General features: G+C 40.5%; 1 protein-coding gene across 3 annotated transcripts in view; it reads left to right on the top strand.

The window, feature by feature from the left end:
- Positions 1 to 21,867, top strand: part of PANK1 (pantothenate kinase 1) — a 108,374-nt gene that overhangs the window by 18,993 nt on the left and 67,514 nt on the right. For 2 of the 3 annotated variants that reach the window (XM_088842130.1, XM_088842132.1), the window contains exon 3: positions 2,572 to 2,712. The gene's annotated coding sequence lies outside the window, so the exon portion shown is untranslated. Of the gene's footprint in view, positions 1 to 2,571; positions 2,713 to 3,442; positions 3,676 to 21,867 lie in introns of all 3 variants that reach the window. The other variant, XM_088842131.1, reaches the window with a different exon arrangement.

Raw genomic sequence — 21,867 nt, 5'->3', positions numbered from 1 at the left:
TTTAAATAGGAAAATCCTGTTTAAATGCTGGAGTTCCCCTGTGGTCCAGTGGTTAAGAATCCACCCACTGGCACAAGGGACATAAATTTGATCCCCACTCCAGGAAGATTCCACATTCTTTGGGGCAGCTAAGTTCATGTGGCCACAACTACTGAAGTCCGCTTGGCTAGAACCCGTGCTCCACAAGAGAAGCCACCACAGCGAGATGCCTGCACACCACATCTAGAGAGTAGCCCCTGCTCGCCGCAGCTAGAGAAAGTTCTTGTGCAGCAACAAAGACTCAGCACAGCCAAACATAAAACTAAGTGAATAAATAAATGTTTTATAAACAGAAACTACTTAAACACAAGCCTGAGTTTAGGGAGACCAGTAACACTGAGGAAAGTCTTTAAAAAGGAAAGTCTCTCTGTGTTTGGTAACACTTCATCACTTGAGGATTCTGTTTCTGGCTCCTCATCAGATGTTCAGCTCCAATCTGGTTTCACAGGCAATGGTAACACCAGTATCATCTCTTCAAGAAGTGATATTTGTTGCATGTGTTACAGGTTTCTTTTCATCAGTATAAATTTTAAATATTGCTAAGACCTTTCCTAGAAATAAGCTTTATCATAAGCAAGGAAAGAAAGAAACTTGGGACTCCCTTGGCAGTCTGGTAGTTTAGAGTCTCCCACTGCGGGGGTCACGGTTTCAATCCCTGGTTGGGTAACTAAGATCCCACATGCCCAAATCTGCTAAATAAGGTATATTTCTGTGGTCTTTTTTTTTTCACTTTGAATTTTCATAGATTTCTTTGCAGAAATATTAATGCGTTACACACTTATTTGTAGTGTTATAAAATCTGTAGTGTATGTACCATATTCCACGGAATTCCAGTTTCTTTTTAGATTGAAACAAAAGTCTAATTTCCAAAAACACATTCCTCCCCAGACTTTTGGATAGGAGATTGTAGACCTGTAATACTTACCTTAGAGATACGTTGTAAAGACCCCGTGAAACGCCTTGCACATACTAAGCACTCATTTAATGTAATTACTATTATTATTCCATTCCCCTGCTCTTAAGAGTAAAATGTTGGATAAGGTCTTTTTGGCATTGAAATTAATAAGTTGACAGCAAAGGTAATAATAAGCATTCTTCAAATTTTATGACCCTTTGATAGATGCTTTGGAAATGTACTGCTGATAATATGTACTAGGAGTTAATCTCCCTAATTTTCATCTAAGAAGCATTTCAGCTCCCTCTTCTGTAAGTACCACCTACACCATAATTTAATCTTCCTTGTGAGCAAGGATTTATCCTAACCCTCTGTATAACCTCGGCCGCTGTCGTAAGATCTTGGACATGGCTGAATAAATAAAATTGGCATTGTGTTTTATAAATACAGCTGTTGTTAGCCTGATGCGTGTGAATCGACTCTCTATAGCCTAGTCTCCTTGGTTTTCATTTTTCTGTAGTGTTTGTGTGTTTAAAATATAAGATTCATTGCTTTTCTCTCATAAAAGGCATACATAGCTACTGTAGAAAGCATGACTTATAAGGAAGAAAGTGAACTCACTCCCAGTTTTACAACCACTTCCCAGGTGGCTTAGCAGTAAAGAATCTGCCTGCCAGTGCAAGAGATGCACATTCGATCACTGGGTCAGAAATATCCCCTGAAAAAGGAACTGGTAACCTACTGTAGTATTCTTGCTGGGGAAATCCCATGGACAGAGGAGCCTAGAGGGCTACAGTCTCTGGGGTTGCAAAAGAGTTGAACATAACTTAGACACTAAAAGAACAATATTACAGCCAGTGATAATCACTCTTAACCTTTGTTTACTTCAAAAGCTATCTATGATGCTGCTCTCTAAGCCCTACGGGGGTACAAATGGCAGGCTTTCCATTCATTCCTCTTGTCTGCAGCGCCCTCAACATGTACTGCTGCTGCTGCTGCTAAGTCATTTCAGTTGTGTCCGAGTCCGTGCGACCCCATAGATGGCAGCCCACCAGGCTCCCCCGTCCCTGGGATGCTCCAGGCAAGAACACTGGAGTGGGTTGCCATTTCCTTCTCCAATGCGTGAAAGTGAAGTCACTCAGTCGTGTCTGACTCTTCGCAACCCCATGGACTGCAGCCCACCAGGCTCCTCCACCGATGGGATTTTCCAGGCAAGAGTACTGGAGTAGGTTGCCATTGCCTTCTCCATCAGCATGCACAGTAGCAGGCATGTAACAGATTTAAAGAAAACACACCCTCACACCTTCAGGGATCAAACCATGTTCACAGGTTCTTTTATCCAGATTATTTTTAGTTAACACTATCTTGTATTTTCCCATACCAATCCTATTTAATCTGACAAAATCTGATTTTCTACACTGCATTCCGCTTGTCGTCTTTACTTCAGGACCTCTACTCCCTAGCCCTGGGGAAACACTATCCTGCAGCCCCTCTGCCAGACCAGCCTTCCTTTCTCTGTTGTCCTCACCACTTCCCCATCAGAATGGTCCCTCTCATTTCCCATTATCTCTTGCCCTGCCTCTCTGCAAGCTGCTGTTATAAGGTATAATAACCTTCACCTTCGTGTGGACTCACAGGTAACCTGACTGGAGGTTGGTTCCCATTCTCCACTCAGCACTGTTCTTGGATTGAGACGAGCTGATGTTGTGCAGGAAAGGCATGGCATGGAAGAGAGAGACAGTCTCCATGAAGAGAAAAACAGCAGCAACTCCATTTTGGTAAGTAGGGATGTGAGGGGTGGGCCCTGTGTCCTCAGTGGTACCCATGTCAGTCTCAAAATTAGTCACTGAAATAGGTGTGAGCTAATGAGAAGAGGCCTGGAGTTAACTGTGCTATTATGGAAACCTCAGCCCGGCTCATGATTAAAAGTGCACCCCACTGATATGTAAGCCAGGTGAACAAGTGGCTCTAGACGACACTAGAGTTGGTATTGTGAGCCAGACCCTGGGAACTGGCCTTGTGTGATTTTATTTTTGGACTTTGTTCCCATGTGATGTCAGGGTTTTCTATACTTTTTATAAAATTATAATAGTAGATGATGGTCTTCTTCTCCCAAATAATATGCTTTACTTTAGCTGTTAATTTCTTTACCTAGGGATAATTTTTAAATTGTCATCTATCCTTAGTTTTCTGAAATGTTACCATCAAGTGTCTGGATGTGATCTGAGTTTTGTTTTGTTTTGTTTTTCTATTCATTTTAAGCAGCACTCTTGGGCTCTTCGTTGGAGGTGTCATGTCTTTCATTGACAATGAGCTATTTTATTCTGTTGGTTTTTTAATGTTTCTTTCCCTTCATTCCCTCCATTCTTTCCTTCCGGGGCACCTCTTTGTTTTTCTTCAAATATTTGGTGATTCTCAGTTCGTCTGTTGCATTTTCAGTTGTCTCTTAGCCTTGCGTATGTGTTTGAGTGCTTATCTGTTCGTTCTTTCTGCTTCCTGTGGTTATAGAGAGAGGAAGGACATACCACCAGACCAAGTGGATCAGTAGCTGGTCTTCTGAGCATGGGAACGCCCACTTCTTCTGGGGTACACACATCTCTTGGTTATTACTCTGCTTACAATCCCCAAGAGGTCCCATTGGAATTACTTTGGCTGATTCCTGCGTAGCACAGGTGGAAGGAAGAAAAGAGGAACTGCCTGATTGTTCCTGCTGCTGGAATGCTACCAGAATCACCCTAAATGTAGGTTTGGGACTGCCTCCTGACCCTGTATCTCCTTTGCCTAAGTACTGGAAAGTATTAAGTATTGGAGCAGGACTGAAGCCTGACTCACAATTTATAGGTGCCCTCTTCTTTAATGTTGGGCAGTGGGTCCCTTTTCAGTGTTATCTCAGTTCTACTTTCTGTGTTTCAGCAGTTCTTGCAGAATGTTTGATCCATTTAGAGAAATTCTTCTTGCAAGTCAACAGGATCTTCAAATATCTATATATCTAAGGACATATAGAATCTATATATTTACAGGTATCTGTAGATATATATCCTTTAGGTTAGTTTTAGGGTTTAGATCAGGGGAGGAAGGCTGAATGAGCATGTTTTTGTTTGGATTGCCATCTTGATCCAATATTTCTGTAGAAGTTTTCCAACATTTTTAAAAGACATACTACTTTTCAAACAAAATCTCATGTAGAGGATCAATTTATTAAGCAGGTAAATGCAAAACTGATCTAGTTGAAGCCAAGGAATCAGCCCTGTATGTGAACTCATTGGTCTCCTTTTGACCCTTCACTGCAGCTCCTGAGACCCTCCATGGAATCTTAGAACTCCTCAGAACAGATGAAAAACATCTGACAAGATTTATAGTCCAGGAATGTCTGATCCATAACAGGTTCTTAATAAATACTGCCTATCATTATGAATAAAAGAATACAGTATATGGATGGAATGGAATACTACTCAACCATAAAAAAGGATGACGTTTTGCCATTTGCAACCATGCAGATGGGCCTGAATGGCATTAGGCTTAGTGAAATAAGTCAGACAGAGAAAGACAGGTATTTTATATTATTACTGATATGTGGAATCTGAAAAATGAGACTAGTGAATATAACAACAACAACAAAAAAAGACTCACAGTTATAGAAAACAGGGTTAAGATACTAAGTGATACAAGAGATATAAACTACATAAAAGAAGCTACTAGGGCATATTATACAGCACAGAATATAGCCAATATTTTATAATAAATATAAATGGATTGTAATCTTTTAAAATTGTGAATTTTTAATTGTGAATTTAAAATTGTGAATTCAGGTACTGTATACCTGAAAGAAAAGATTATCAATCAACTTATGTGCATGGATGTGTGCTCAGTCGTGTCTGACTCTGTGACCCTACGAATTGTAACCTGCCAGCTCCTCTGTCCATGGGATTTCCCAGGCAAGGATCCTGGAGTGAGTTGCCATTTCCTTCTCCAGGGAATCTTCCTGCTCCCGGGATCAAACTTGAGCCTCTTGCGTCTCCTGCATTGGCAGGCAGATTCTTTATGACTGAGCCACCTGGAAAGCCCAAATCAATTTAAACCTCAATATTAAAAAGTCCCCAATTAATAGACCTCCAAAAAAGTAGCAATCATTATTATTACTTTTAAAATCACTGCCCCTCTGCCTTCCCTAACCCAAAGCCTTCCATAGGTCCTGATACCAGCTTCTGCCATTCATTCTGGCAGTCCCATCTTGAAGAGAAGTAAAAGAAAATTTTTTTTAGAGAATCAACAGCAACCAACCATCTAGTGAATATGGCCATCTGCCTTCTCAGGTCCTCCCATCTTAACCTAACTTAATCCTTACAGCAATGCTATGAGGCAAGTGTTTGATCTCCAGGATATGATGAAGAGATAGAGGTTCAAACAGCCAAAGCAGAAATATACACAAATTCAAATGTCCACTTATTTTATTCTCTAAAATTTAATTAAATCTAACTCCTAACGTGGTTCCACTGGAATGGCAAGAAATGACATCTCAGCCATTTGAGGGCTTCCTTCATGGGACCTGACTCAGGATTCCAGTTCTTGCCCAGTGTGCTAAAGCATGGAGGGGGCCTGCCCCTGTCCTTTCTTATCCAACTGCATGATTGCCTGCTGGATGCCCATTTTCTGTACTAGGAAATTTCCTCTGAAATGAGACATGCCATGTCTTCTGTGTGACCTGCGATGTTAAGGCTCTTTGAGGGGCTGGGGTAGGTCAAGGTACACCTCACCACACACCTTTCATCTCTGGGCACTAGCATTCTCCTCTCGCTACTCACATCTCTGGACTCCTCTCCTTCCCAGTCCTCCCCTTTTTTTAGTGACAGGTATATTTATCTCTTCCTTCTTGCTTCCCTCAAAGAGTCTCCCTTTCTCCTCTCTTCCTAAGAATGCATAGAAGAAGCTAGCCGAGTTTAAACTTTAATAAGCAAAAAGTGGTCCATGGCAATGTCTTTCCTTGTGCAAAAAAACCCCAAGGCAGGAAAATACCACAAGTCTTCTGCTGAGAAAGGGGATGGTGAGCACAGGGTCTGGAGAATGTAAAACAAACTGATTCTCAATAAGTTTTCCTGCAACAAAAATTAAGTTACTGATTAACCCAAAGCCCCACAGTAGTAAGATGCAGACCAACAGCAGCTGACTAGAACATGCCTGGATGGACCAAGTTCCAGTCTCTGCAGGGCAGGTGCTCAGGGCAGGGGAGAGCAGCAGTTGCAAATGCCAGCTCAGAGCGGCCCTGTGATCATACTGATGGAGATCATGACTGGACCACATCCAGGGACTTGAGTCTTAGCAGAGTCTGCAGTCCAAACCCAGAGCCATCTCACTACAGGGACATTCCGTCATCTTACACGAGACAAACACAGTGTGTCCCCAGGAGAGAATCTAAATTATTCTGACCTTGGAATTTCCACATGGGGATGCTTATGTAAAGCTGTACTTAGAAGAAACAGAATGACAACACTATTAAAGAGCACTTACATGGAACAAAACTCAGCCTCCTTCTCAAATTTTAGTATGTGAGTTACGTAAGGGAGAATTAAAACGACCTTTTTACACATAAATGTGCTGCTTTCAGACTTTCAAATTATATCCCTTTGAACAATTTTATATTTTTTGTATGGAAGACTTTTAATCCTTTTTCGGACAACCAAAAATTGCATTTTGTTCTGAACTAATTTACTTTCGATGCTAATAGGAATAGTTTGTTGTTACTCAGAAATAAAATTTTAAATGGCCAAGAAGTTAAGCACAGAGAAAGCTGAGCCACCTAATTTTGGACCTATTGTTATTTTTATGTTTACAGTAGTAGTTTTATTTTGACCTCAACTGTCAAAAACACATTAAAAATTAAAAAAGCGGGGGTGTGGGTGGTAGTGTAATTTCTCTGAACAGCCAGAATAGTGGTCATAATGTTTATGTTTTTATAAGTGAGTCCCTTAGAAACACAATTTTTATGTTTACCCCAGTTCAATTTTTCCTTACTAAACATTCTACGCTCGTCATAAATTAGGAAAAAAAAAAAAACAACACAAGAAAATTGAAAGTTCAAAGAAAAACTTTCCTGGAAATTTACCACCCAAAGACTACCACTGTTAACATTTCCACCAGTTTCTTTTGGGGTATTTTTCTATACATCTGTTTCAAATTCCCAATATTGTTCCTGTTACTTCTTTCTTTTATAGTCATGGTCAGCGTTGACTTCTCTTTTGTCTTTTTTACTTATTATTGTAAAATAAGAATTTCCCCCATTTAAAAATTATACTCCTCATAAGCCTTTTTAATGGTTAATAGTCTATCATGTATGTGACTGCATTACAATTCACTTAACTAGAGAGATTGTCTTCCAGAAAACCCATTCCTCCGGGTTCCATACCTTTCCTCTCAAATGTGGCTAAGGGTTTCTGGATGCCACAGAATAAATATCTGCATATACATTACCATATGTAAAATAGATAGCCAGTGGGAGTTCCATGTACGATGCAGGGAACCCAAAGCTAGTGTTCTATAACAACCTAAGGGGTGGGAGGGAGGTTCAAGACGGAGAGGACATATGTATACCTACTGCCAATTCTTGCTGATGTATGACAGAAACCATCACAATATTGTAAAGTAGTTATCCTCTAAATAAATATATAATATATAAAATAAAGTAACCAATTTTCCACAAAATTGGAAGATTCATTCTAAGAGGAATGCAGCTCAGACATTATGAAATAGAGCAAGAAATGTAAATAAATTTTTTAAATAAAGCAGGAAAAGGATCTTTTAAATTAGATGAAATGTGATAGAAGAGAAAATTATTAACATTTGTAAAATGTCATCACAACCCACAATGTGATGGTCATTTGTGATTCATACGATGTTTGTCTTTTTGTGACTGGCTTATTTCACTTATCATGTCCTCAAGGTTCATCCATGTTGTAGCTTGTGATAGAATTTCCTTCTTTTTTAAGGACTGATAATAATGTTCCTGTAAACCACATTTTGTTTAGCCATTCATCCGGGGGTGGACATTTGTGTTGCTTATACTTCTTGGTTATTGTGAACAATGGTATCAGGAACATGGGTGTGAAAATATCTCTATCCTGCACTCCACTTCTTTGGATGTACACCCAGCAGTGGGATTGCTGGATCATGTGATGGTTCTGTTTTTAATATTTTGAGGAAACTCCATATTATTTTCCATAGCAGTATAATCCATTTAAAAAGGAAGAAGGTATACAAAGAAACGTCCTATTTGTAGAAGGTCCGGCTGAGCCAACACTCTTGATTCACAGGGCTTAGGAATTCGCAACGTCAGTTGTTCCCATTCCTTTCCCTGATAAAGCCCTGATTTTTGTTCAGGTATCCACTTTTTCTTCAGGAGGCCCAGTATTCAAAGGAACTGAACCTCATTCCCAGCTTTAGGAGTGTGTCTTGCTTACTCTGAACCACTCGTGGTAATCCCACCACCTTGCCATTGAATGGTTTAGGAACTCAGGCTTCAGTCATTCATGGCACAGCTCCCTTGGGGAGTGTAATTGGCAGAGGAGTGGAACCTGTGACCTCAGTTGACCCCTCAGTCAGCCTGAAGGGAAAGGTTTCTGTGGTACAGTGGGTGAAAGGTGGTCTTTTTCTCCTGTAGAACATGAACAAAGAAATGTGTGTCCCCATTTGCTCTTCTAAGCCATTTATTCACAGTGAGGACTCTAATCTAGAGACAAAACTGATATACAAAGGAAGACTGAACCAGGAGAGTATCAAAGAAATGCAGGGAAGCCCTTATGGCAGTGGACCTGCAGCCCCTTTGAGCTCTGGACTGCCTGTTAATAAATTTATTCGTGACCGAGAATTAGATGGCTGGATGGCATCACCGACTCTGTGGACATGAGTTTGAGTGAACTCCGGGAGTTGGTGATGGACAGGAAGGCCTGGCTTGCTGTGATTCATGGGGTCACGGAGAGTCGGACACGACTGAGCAACTGAACTGAACTGAACTGAACTGAAGCTAGCCTTAACTGGATTTTCAGTTATTTGCAGCCCTAAGCATCCTAACTGATACAACTCTCCTCTACTGTTGGGGAACCTTTGGGAGAAAGTTTGAGAATCAGCTCCTCATCTTACAGCCCTGAGGTCTGCATCTTCTCTTTACACATTGGCTGGTCAGTGTAGCCTACCTGCTGCCAATTGAGGATGTCGCGCTATGGGATGTTTGAAAATCTGAGAGAAGGTTCTGTTTTGCATCTGAAGGAGAGATAAGCAAAGGGGATATCCCTCCACCAGGAGACGGCTTATGACTAGATCTAATCTGGACAAGGAGAGGCTGTACCCTGGTGGTGTCTTTGAAGGAAACAGACTTCAGGACCACTGCTAACCCACACTGTGAATTAGAACAAAAAAATACCCTTCCCAAGACACTTTACTTCCATATTGTGATAAACTCACAATACTTTGTTTTTGTTAGCACAAAACATTTTCCTTTCATTTGCCAGAAAGTTGTCATAATGAGTATACAAATGTATGCTATCTAGGGTGTGAATAGTTCTCAGATCTGGCACCACTGAGCCTGGCACCATCTGGACAAAGAACAGGGCAGCCTCTTAGAGACAGAACACAGAGCAGATGAGAAAGCTGGTGGAGACATACTTGCAATTCAGACATAATTTTGATAAGTAAACACCTTTAACAGGTGAACTGGGTAGGTTAGGTTTTTCTTAATTTCTCATTTTAAAATAATTTCAAACTTACAAAAATGATGCAAGAAAAAGTCATCAAGAACCAAAAATATCATTTATCTTTCACCCAGTTTCCAAATGTTCACAATACATAATGATAGTACAATTATGAAAAATAGAAAATTTTCTTACCATCCTATTAACTGATATACAGATATTATTCAAATTTCCCTAATTGTCACACTGATTTTTTTTTTTCTGGTCCTGGATCCAATCCAGGATCATACATCACATTTAGCTGTCATATTTTCTATCTTCTTCAGGCTAAGACACTTCCTCAATTTTTTTTATTTCATGACATTGATACTTTTGGGGAATACTAGCCAGTTACTTTGTAGAATGTCATTCAAGTTGGGTCTGATGTCCTTATGATTAAATTTAGCTTGTGCATTTTTGGCAGGAACACTACAGAAGTAATGCTGTGCTCTTCTCAAGGCATCATTTCAGGAGTCACATGACATTGCTCTGTCGCATTACTAGTGATGTTAACTTTGATTACTTGGTTACGGTGATATGAGCCTGCTTTCTGCACTATGAAGTTACTATTTTTATAATTGAGTTTCTTGTGTGGAGATACTTTTTAAATATGCATCTATCTTGTTTTTCATCAGATTTTACCTCACTAATTCTACAATCCACTGATGGATTTTACCTACATCAGTTATTATTGTTCAGTTCAGTTCAGTCGCTCAGTCATGTCTGAGTCTTTGCGACCCCATGAACTGCAGCATGCCAGGCCTCCCTGTCCATCACCAACTCCCGGAGTTTACCCAAACCCATGTCCATTGAGTCGGTGATGTCATCCAACCATCTCATCCTCTGTCATCCCCTTCTCCTCCTGCCCTCAATCTTTCCCAGCATCAGGGTCTTTTCCAATGAGTCAGCTCTTCGCATCAGACAGCCAAAGTATTGGAGTTTCAGCTTCAACATCAGTCCTTCCAATGAATATCCAGGACTGATCTCCTTTAGAATGGACTGGTTAGATCTCCTTGCAGTCCAAGGGACTCTCAAGCGTCTTCTCCAACACCACAGTTCAAAACATCAATTCTTCAGCTCTCAGCTTTCTTTATAGGCCACTTCTCACATCCATACATGACCACTGGAAAAACCATAGCCTTGACTAGACGGACCTTTGTTGACAAAGTAATGTTTGCTTTTTAATATGCTGTCTAGGTTGGTTATAACTTTCCTTCCAAGGAGTAAGCGTCTTTTAATTTCATGGCTGCAGTCACCATCTACAGTGATTTTGGAGCCCAGAAAAATAAAGTCAGCCACTGTTTCCACTGTTTCCCCATCTATTTGCCATGAAGTGATGGGACTAGATGCCATGATCTTAGTTTTCTGAATGTTGAGCTTCAAACCAACTTTTTCACTCTCTTCTTTCACTTTCATCAAGAGGCTTTTTAGTTCTTCTTCACTTTTGCCATAACGGTGGTGTCATCTGCATATCTGAGGTTATTGATATTTCTCCCAGCAATCTTGATTCCAGCTTGTGCTTCCTCCCGCCCAGGGTTTCTCATGATGTACTCTGCATATAAGTTAAACAAGCAGAGTGACAATATACAGCCTTGATGTATTCCCTTTCCTATTTGGAATGAGTCTGTTGTTCCATGTCCAGTTCTAACTGTTGCTTCCTGACCTGCCTACAGGTTTCTCAAGAGGCAGGTCAGGTGGTCTGGTATTCCCATCTCTTTCAGAATTTTCCACAGGTTATTGTGATCCACACAGTCAAAGGCTTTGGGATAGTCAATAAAGCAGAAATAGATGTTTTTCTGGAATTCTCTTGTTTTCTCCATGATCCAGCGGATGTTGACAATTTGATCTCTGGTTCCTCTGACTTTTCTAAAACCTACTTGAACATCTGGAAGTTCACGGTTCACGTATTGCTGAAGCCTGGCTTGGAGAATTTTGAGCATGACTTTACTAGCATGTAAGATGAGTGCAATTGTGTGGTAGTTTGAGCATTCTTTGGCATTGCCTTTCTTTGGGATTGAAATGAAAACTGACCTTTTCCAGTCCTGTGGCCACTGCTGAGTTTTCCAAATTTGCTGGCATATTGAATGCAGCACTCATTGAGTGCAGTTATTATTGTGGCATTGTCCAAATGGTGAGACCAAGATTTGGGCTTTAGAATAAAGTTTGGAAAGAGTTTCCAAATGTAGGTGAGGAATATCTCACAACCTGCCAGTATAATCGATACTATAAAATGAGAGCAGGAATTTTGTAATCAGACAGATCCACCTTCAAATATTGGCTCCAGTGTGTATTAGCTGTGTGATCTTAAGCCAACTAACCACTCTGTGCATCAGTTCCCTTATTGGTAAAGTAAGGATGATGGAGTCCACTTGATAGAGTTTTTATGATGGTTACAATGAATAGAAAAACTTTGCACAGTCTGTCACACCATAAATGCTCAGTAAATTTTAGCTATTATCATAATGATAATGGGTCATCCAGCAGGGAAAAAAAATAAAATAAACCAAAGGTACTTTCTTGGCATAGTTACTTATGGAAGAAGTGCCTTTTTTCTTTCTTAATTTTTAGCCTTTTGTTAAGACTAACTGGGAGGAATGTACTTCTGATGTACCAGTTAAATGGGCAAGAAGCAAGATTGAATACACACACACACACACCATATGCCCAGCCCTTTGGATATGATGACAAAGGAAATATACTAGCTGAAATGAAAACTAATATAAACATAATACACACACACACACACCATAGCTGAAATGAAAACTAATATAAACATAATACACACACACACACACCATAGCTGAAGTGAAAACTATTATAAACATAATACACACACACACACACACACACACACCCCATATGCCCAGCCCTTTGGATATGATGACAAAGGAAATATACTAGCTGAAATGAAAACTAATATAAATATAATATCCAGGATTATTGAGCACTTTAGCAGATACCACTGGGTTGTTTGTTGGTTTGTTTTTTAAGCCAATAGCCAATCTCCCGTTCACAGGCGAATTATGTTCTATGAGTAAGTGGAAATATGCTCAGCTAAAAAAAAAATTTATTTCCCAAGTTCCTTTGTAACCAGAGGTGGCTAATATGACCAGTAACAAAAGTCTGCTGGATATGACTTCTTGGAAGCTACTGAATTTTGATAAAAGAGACATAGCTGCCATGTGCCTTTTCGATTTTCCTGCCTGGAACTCAGAAACAATGCTTGTACTTGCAACAGCCACCTTGCAACCTAGGGGGCAGAAAGACACACACTAAACATGGCAGAACAGTCAGAATGAAGGAGCCTAGTTCTGTATGCAACTTGTATTCTCTTATTATAAGTGAGGAAACCCAAGGTTCAGCGGTGTTAAGCAAAGTATCCATGGTCAGTTAGCTCTTAAGCACTGCAGCTGGGACTCAAATCTATGTCTATATGACTCCAAAGTTGTCTGTGTTCTACTACAGTATAGCTTCCTTGACTATCCTGGTGGTTCAGATGGTAAAGAATCTGCCTGCAATGCAGATGTGGGTTCAGTCCCTGAGTCAGGAAGATCCCATGGAGAAGGGAATACACACTTCAGTATTCTTGCCTGGAGAATTTCATGAACAGAGGAACCTGATGGACTACAGTCCATGAAGTCTCAAAGAGTTGGACTCTACTGAGTGACTAACACTTTGACTTTTTCACAAGCTTCCTGAAAGGATGAACATACTTAGAACCCTTTCTCCCCACGTTTACATATTATGATGGACAAAGCAAAGTGCGATGGCAAAACAAAGTATCCAGTGGCTGACAGGAGAGCCACAAATATTACTTACTCTTTCTCTTCATTGACGACCAGCAACCCCAGTCCGATAAGCAAACATGATCAGCAGTTCTCTGGCACTTCATCTCCTACTCATGCCAGTAAATAAGGCTTCAAACCATGATATGAAACTTCTGATGAGTGTCACCAACAAGTAGTTGCCACCTAGAGAGCACATCCAGAACATCATGGCCTAAGTCAGAGGTCACAAAGAAATGGTAGATGTGTCTTGATTGCCTGATTTGGGTGCTTAGTTAATTGCTTGAGCTAAGAAATATCCCATAATAACTGAGATTCTTGCTGCTCTTACAAAACTGAGGCCTGAATTCCTGGATGGCAACATTTGACTAGAATGGCCCCCACTTCCAGTTCATCATTCCATTCCATCCTGCTTCTCTGATGCTAAGCCAGAGTATTTGTTTCCAGTTATCATCAGGTTTGTTCACTTCCTAGTGTCAACTGAAAACAGTGCACAAGGGAAGAGTTGTGAAGTTAAGTTTTTTGGGGGCAAATTGAAGACTATAACCTGGGAGATGGTTTCTCAGGTAGCTCTAAGGAACTGCTCTGAAGAGGTAAGGGGGGAGATCTGTATATATGTGATTTGGGAGGTGGGGGTGATATGGGCAAACAAGCACATATTTTGGCAGAAGCTTACTGCTGGTCACAGGAAGGTTGGTGCTCGTCAAGAGGAGCAGATGTCTCCATTAATTACTTTAGTGCTTTTCTAGATATGAGCAGATGCAAGAAATTGGGCTCATAAAATCTTCTGAAAATACCTAACTATTTGAAGGCCTATTCTGTGAGTTTTTCCCCAGAGCAGAGACTGCCTTATTCCTGATTTCCTCCCTGAACTCTTTTCGGAGGGTGTAGGTCAACAACTGTGGTGGCTAGTGACCTAATCTTTGCAGAGGCAGATGGCAAGTGACAAATTCAGTCGGAAGTGTAAGAAAAAATGTTTTCTCTTTATTAAATATTTGATCTCTATCTGAAACAAAAATTGACAGAGCAATTTCTTATACCTGGACCACTTAAGGCATTTCAGTTACTTACCAGGAGGCAGAGAATTGAAAGAACTCTCAGACGTGTGCTTTCTAAATCTGTTTTCAGATTAACACCCCTTCTGGCTCATTCACAGTCCCCCCACGTATATTACGTTCATGAGTCTTCTCAACAACTGTTGTTACTGTATTATCTTTCTCACTGGGATAGGATAGGTGAGATTAGTGTTTGGAAATCTTGTGTAATTACTGTGTTGGTTAGCATTTTGACTGCCATTTTGTTGATTTGCAAAGTTATTTTCTCTGATTATTCTTTTTAGAAACCAGGAATGGAAGAGAGTTTCCTGGTAGTTCAGTGGAGAAGACTTCTCACTCCCAGTGCAGGAGGGCCAGGTTCAATCCCTGGTCAGGGAGCTGAATCCCACATGCTCCAACTAAGAGACTTGGCACAGCCAAATAAATAAATAGTAAATGTTTTAAAAAGCAAGAGGTATCTGTAGAGAAGGTAGGCCAACAGACCTTTGTCTCACCTAAATTGCTGACCTCATGTCTTTGCATCTACACTACCCTCTTCTTTAGCATTATAAGTTCTGTGCCAGTCATGGTGCCAAGGGCTTTACATGCATTAATTAATTTATTCATCATAATAACACTCTGAAATGTGTTGAAGGATAAATTTTTTTAAGTTGAGTCATGACTCCCAAATATAAACATGTCTCTGGTTTTATTAATTAATGATATAATAACTAAGATGTTGCGCCAGGCCAAATGAGAATCCAAAGAGCAAATACATTAAGCCGTCAGGAATGCTTAAATGCACTTAACTTTATTGGTATAAAACTGATCTTTATCCATGGGACAGTAATAGGTGGCATACCCCTGGACACAATTTGCATTTCTATGTATAAGAACATTTGCATTACTCTGTTTTTTACAAAGTGTAGAGTTGTAAAATAACTCAAAGCCAATGAAATGCAGAAAGTAAACTTTTAATAGATTAACAGATAGGACACCCACTAATTTTTTCTTATTTCAAAGTATTTCACAATTTTCCTCCCTGCCCCGAGAAGTACTTCTGTTGTTATTCCTTTCTTCCAATTAAGGAAATTGTAGTCAAAAGAGGTTAAGTAAATTTTCCAAGGTCTCATAACCGGTAAATAGTGGAATCGTGTTAAAGCTTCAGTCTTACTGAATCCGGCAAAAGCAATGAAGTTAATTAAATCATTTTCCCTCTTGGATTTATTATGCTTGAAAAGTTCAATTCAAAGCAAGCAAGAATCACATAAAGGGAGCCCACTGTTTCTTGCTTTCCCTATCAGTTCATTTCAGTTAGTTCAGTTGCTCAGTTGTGACCGACTCTTTGCGACCCCATGAATCACAGCACGCCAGGCCTCCCTGTCCATCCCCAACTCCCGGAGTTCACTCAGACTCATGTCCATCAAGTCGGTGATGCCATCCAGCCATCTCAGATATTATAAATTGGTAACCTGAATTCAGTAGAAGGAATTTTTTTTTAATATACAATGGTTACATTAAAAAAAGGTTTTTTAAATGGGGCTTCCCTGGTAGCTCAGTGGTAAACAATCCACTTGCCATGCGGGAGACATGGGTTCAATTCCTGATCCAGAAAGAATCCCACATGCTGGGGAGCAACTAAGCCCATGCGCCACAATTAGTGAATCTGTGCTCTAGAGGCCGGGAGCCACAACAAAGAAGCCACCATACCACAACTAAAGAAAAGTCCATGTAGGAACAAAGATCCAGCACAGCCAAATAAATAAAAGTATTTAAAAAATGTAAAATATGACTTATGACCATTATTAGTTATCCATTGCTGAGCAGCAAAATGCCAAAAAATTAGTGGCTTAAAACAACAATAAGGAAAAAAGAAATAAGAATCTATTAATCGAAAGTCTTTGCTGGGTGGTTCTAGCTCACAGTCTCTCATGAGGTGGCAGATGTAATATTGGCTGCAGCTATATATCATCTGAAGGCTCGATTGGAGATGGATGATTGATCAAGGTGGCACACTCGAATGGTGGGCAAAACGTTGCGACTCTTGATGGGAGATATCAGTAAACCCATGTCGACTTCTTCACAGACTGCCTGAGTGTCCTCATTCCACAGTAGCTGACCTCCTCCAGGGTGTGTAATTCCAGAGAAACCAAGATAGTCTTTCATATGTCTTATGACCTTGTCTTGTAAGTAGGTCACATATCATCAGTCACTTCATATTTTATTGGGTCACTCACACCAGCTGTGACACAATGATACACTTGGTGTAAGTGACTACACAAGGACATAAGTATTATGGTCAGAAGATCATTGGAGACCATCTCAGGGAATGTCTACCACATGAACATTTAAAAATCACAGTTCAGTTCAGTCGTTCAGTCCTGTCTGACTCTTTGCGACCACATGGACTGCAGAAGCCAGGCCTCCCTGTCCATCACCAACTCCCGGAGTTCACTCAAACTCATGTCCATCGAGTCAGTGATGCCATCCAGCCATCTCATTCTCTGTGTCCCCTTCTCCTCCTGTCCCCAATCCCTCCCAGCATCAGACTATTTTCCAGTGAGTCAACTCTTCACGTGAGGTGGCCAAAGTATTGGAGTTTCAGCTTCAGCATCAGTCCTTCCAATGAACACCCAGGATTGATCTCCTCTAGAATGGACTGGTTGGATCTCCTTGCAGTCCAAGGGACTCTCAAGCGTCTTCTCCAACACCACAGTTCAAAAGCATCAATTCTTCGCTGCTCAGCCTTCTTTATAGTCCAACTCTCACATCCATACATGACTACTGGAAAAACCATAGCCTTGACTATGTACTTTATTGGCAAAGTAATGCCTCTGCTTTTTAATATGCTGTCTAAGTTGGTCATAGCTTTTCTTCCAAGGAGTAAGTGTCTTTTAATTTCATGGCTGCAGTCACCATCTGTAGTGATTTTGGAGCCCCCAAAAATAAAGTCTGTCACTGTTTTTACTATTTCCCCATCTATTTGCCATGAAGTGATGGGACCAGATGCTATTATCATAGTTTTCTGAATGTTGAGTTTAAGGCCAGCTTTTTCACTCTCCTCTTACTTTCATCAAGAGGCTCTTTAGTTCTTCTTGGCTTTCAGCCATAAGGGTGGTATCATTGGATATCTGAGGTTATTAATATTTCTCCCAACAATCTTGATTCCAGCTTGTGCTTCATCCCGCCCAGCGTTTCTCATGATGTACTCTGCATATAAGTTAAATAAGCACAGAGACAATATACAGCCTTGACGTACTCCTTTCCCTATTTGGAACCAGTCTGTTGTTCCATGTCCAAATCTAACTGTTCCTTCCTGACCTGCATACAGGTTTCTCAAGAGGCAGGTCTTTCTAGGCTTTTGTGGTGATCCACACAGTCAAAAGCTTTGGCATAGTCAAAAAACCAGAAATATATGTTTTTCTGGAACTCTCTTGCTTTTTCAATGATCCAACAGATGATGGCAATTTGATCTCTGGTTCCTCTGCCTTTTCTAAATCCAGCTTGAACATCTGAAAGTTCACGGTTCACGTACTGTTGAAGCCTGGCTTGGAGAATTTTGAGCATTACTTTATTAGCGTGTGAGATGAGTGCAATTGTGTGATAGTTTGAGCATTCTTTGGCATTTCCTTTCTTTGGGATTAGAATGAAAACTGACCTTTTTCAGTCCTGTGGCCACTGCTGAGTTTTCCAAATTTGCTGGCATATTGATTGCAGCACCTTCACAGTATCATCTTTTAGTTTTTTTCCAATTTTATTTATTTATTTTTTTCAAGTTGAACAGACTAAATTTCTTTAAACAAACTTACTTATACTCCAGAGTCCTTTAAAAACTTAATAGCATTTATACATTGAAGGTATTTGATTTTCTTGTAACTAGCACTTCAAATGCAACAAGCATTTGAAGCAACAAGCATTTGACCCAACAAGTAAAACTTTCTACAGTTCATAACTTTTATAAACAAAATAAATTAAATGTACAGTGAATAAGTTCTCTGAAATATTTCAATATTTCTGCAGGTTTAGTAACATCGTAAAATACATTTCAACTAAAATTCACAAATCTAAAAACCTGTTAGGCATTTTTAGGCATTTTAAGATGGAAATGAAGACCAATGTTACATCGTAATATGCCAATTACAAATAGTACTTCAAATAGCAAATACTACAGTTTGTCCCAAACTTTAAAAACTATTCATGAACTCAACACTGAACTATTGATGGCTATGAGAATTGTTTCCTAGCCTTTTTGAAAATTTCAACCCATTTACGCTTAAGGTAATTATTGATAAGTACGATCCCGTAGCCATTTTCTTTATTGCTTTGGGTTCAAGTTTATACACTCTTTCTGTGTATCCTGTCTATAGAAGATCCTTTAGCATTTGTTGGAGAGCTGGTTTGGTGATGCTGAATTCCCTCAGCTTTTGCTTGTCTGTAAAGCTTTTGATTTCTCCTTCATATTTGAATGAGATCCTTGCTGGGTATAGTAATCTGGGCTGTAGGGTATTTTCTTTCATCACTTTAAGAATGTCTTGCCACTCCCTTCTGGCCTGAAGAGTTTCTGTTGAAAGATCAGCTGTTATCCTTATTTGAATCCCCTTATGTGTTATTTGCTGCTTTTCCCTTGCTGCTTTTAATATTTGTTCTTTGTGTTTGATCTTTGTTAATTTGATTAATATGTGTCTTGGAGTATTTCGCCTTGGGTTTATCCTGTTGGGGACTCTCTGGGTTTCTTGGACTTGGGTGATTATTTCTTTCCCCATTTTAGGGAAGTTTTCAACTATTATCTCCTCAAGTATTCTCTCATGGTCTTTCTTTTTGTCTTCTTCTTCTGGGACTCCTATGATTCGAATGTTGGAGCGTTTAACATTGTCCCAGAGGTCTCTAATATTGTCCTCATTTCTTTTAATTCGTTTTTCTTTTTTCCTCTCTGTTTCATTTATTTCTACAATTCTATCTTCTAGTTGGCTTATCCTGTCTTCTGCCTCTGTTATTCTACTGTTTGTTCCCTCCAGAGTGTTTCTGATCTCATCTATTGCATTATTCATTGTATATTGACTCTTTTTTATTTCTTCTAAGTCCTTATTAAATCTTTCTTCCATCTTCTCAATCCTTTTCTCCAGGTTATTTATCTGTAACTCCATTTTGCTTTCAAGATTTTGAATCATTTTCACCGTCAAAATTTGAAATTCTTTATCAGGTAAATTCCCTATATCTTCTTCTTTTGTTTGTGTTGGTGGGCAATTATCTTGTTCCTTTACTTGCTGGGTATTTCTCTGCCTCTTCATCTTGCTTATATTGCTTTGCTTGGGGTGGCCTTTCCCTCTTCTTGCAGTTTGTGGAGTTCTCTTTATTACGTAGTTTCTTCGCTGTGTGTGGGGTTGGAAGGGTGACTTGTCCGGGTTCCCTGGTTAGGGAAGCATGTGTCGTGTTCTGGTGGGTGGAGCTGGATTTCTTCTCTCTCCTTTAGAAGACAATGGGCTGCTTTTCTGGGAGCCTGATGTCCTCTGCCAGTATTCAGAAGTTGTTTTGTGGACTTTACTCCGCGTTCAAATGTTCTTTTGATGAATTTGTGGGGGAGAAAGTGGTCTTGCCATCTTATCCCTCCGCCATCTTGTTTCTTCCTCCCCAGAACACTGGATTCTTATATTCCACTTGGTCGTGGAGTATCTCTTCCCAGCTGCTCCAGCAAGGCGCAGCCGCTGTACCTTACCTTGGACGAGGGGTATCTCCTCAAGGCCGCGCCTCCTGCTTTGAATGTAGATCAGCTCCTCTCGGCCCTCCGGTGCCCAAGCAGCCACCGCCTCCTGAACGTGGTACAGCTCCTCTCGGCCACTGCCCTAACCCTGGGTGCGGGGTAGCTCATCTCAGCCACGGTTCTGCACGTGGTCGGTTGCGCCGGAGTCGGGCGTCTCCCCGTATCATCTTTTAGGATTTGAAATAGCTCAACTGGAATTCTATCACCTCCACTAGCTTTGTTCATAGTGATGCTTCCTATGGCCCACTTGAACTCGCATTCCAGGATGTCTGGCTGTCAGTGAGTGATCATACCATCATGATTATCTGGGTCATGAAGATCGTTTTTGTCTAGTTCTTCTATATATTGTTGCCACCTCTTAATATCTTCTGCTAGGTCCGTACCATTTCTGTCCTTTACTGTGTCCATCTTTGCATGAAATGTTCCCTTGGTATCTCTGATTTTCTTTAAGAGATCTCTAGTCTTTCCCATTCTGTTGTTTTCCTCTATTTCTTTGCACTGATTGCTCAGCAAGGCTTTCTTATCTCTCCTTGCTGTTCTTTGGAACTCTGCATTCAAGTGGATATATCTTTCCTTTTCTCCTTTGCTTTTCATTTCTCTTCTTTTCACAGCTATTTGTAAGGCTTCCTCAGACAGCCATGTTGCTTTTCTGCATTTCTTTCTCTTGGGGATGGTCTTGATCCCTGCCTTCTGTACAATGTCACAAACCTCTGTCCATGGTTCATCAGGCATTCTGTCTATCAGAGCTAATCCCTTAAATCTATTTCCCACTTCCACTATATAATCGTAAGGGATTTGATTTAGGTCATACCTGAAATGGAGAAGGCAATGGCAAGCCACTCCAGTACTCTTGCCTAGAAAATCCCATGGATGGAGGAGCCTGGTAGGCTGCAGTCTGTGGGGTCGCTATGGGTCGGACATGACTGAGCGACTTCACTTTCACTTTTCACACATTGGAGAAGGAAATGGCAACCCCCTCCAGTGTTCTTGCCTGGAGAATCCCAGGGATGGGGGAGCCTGGTGGGCTTCCGTCTATGGGAACACACAGAGTCAGACACGACTGAAGTGACTTAGCAGCAGCAGTAGCAGCAGCATACCTGAATGGTCTAGTGGTTGTCCCTACTTTCTTCAACTTAAGTCTGAATTTGGCAATAAGAAATTCATGATCTGAGCCGCAGTCAGCTCCCGGTCTTGATTTTGCTGACTGTATAGAGCTTCTCCATCTTTGGCTGCAAAGAATATAATCAGTCTGATTTTGGTATTGACCATCTGGTGATGTCCATGTGTAGATTCTTCTCTTGTGGAAGACAACATCACAAGACTTCACATAAAAATCTGGATTTCTGGCTACTTTAGAAAAATCATATCTGGCAACCCTGCATTCCCACATGACAGTAAGCAGTTGGAGTTGAGTGGTTGCTGCTCACTTTAGAAAGAATACGCACTTTCTGAATTCATCCTGGTTCCTATTCAACTCACTTATATAACCTACTGAGCTTTTGTGCAATATTGGTGATTTCTGACAAATGAAATGTATCCTGAGTGAGACACCACCACTCACAGAACCAACTCCTAAAACAACCCATATGATCATCTGTGCTCTCTGTCCTCTCCCGGCTGCTGGCTGGACATCTGTGCT

This window comes from Moschus berezovskii, chromosome 12 (genome assembly GCF_049115385.1).
Source record: "Moschus berezovskii isolate FMDL1 chromosome 12, NW_MosBer_1.0, whole genome shotgun sequence".
Taxonomy (NCBI): Eukaryota; Metazoa; Chordata; class Mammalia; order Artiodactyla; family Moschidae; genus Moschus; species Moschus berezovskii.
This window is presented reverse-complemented; position numbering and strand designations above follow the sequence as displayed.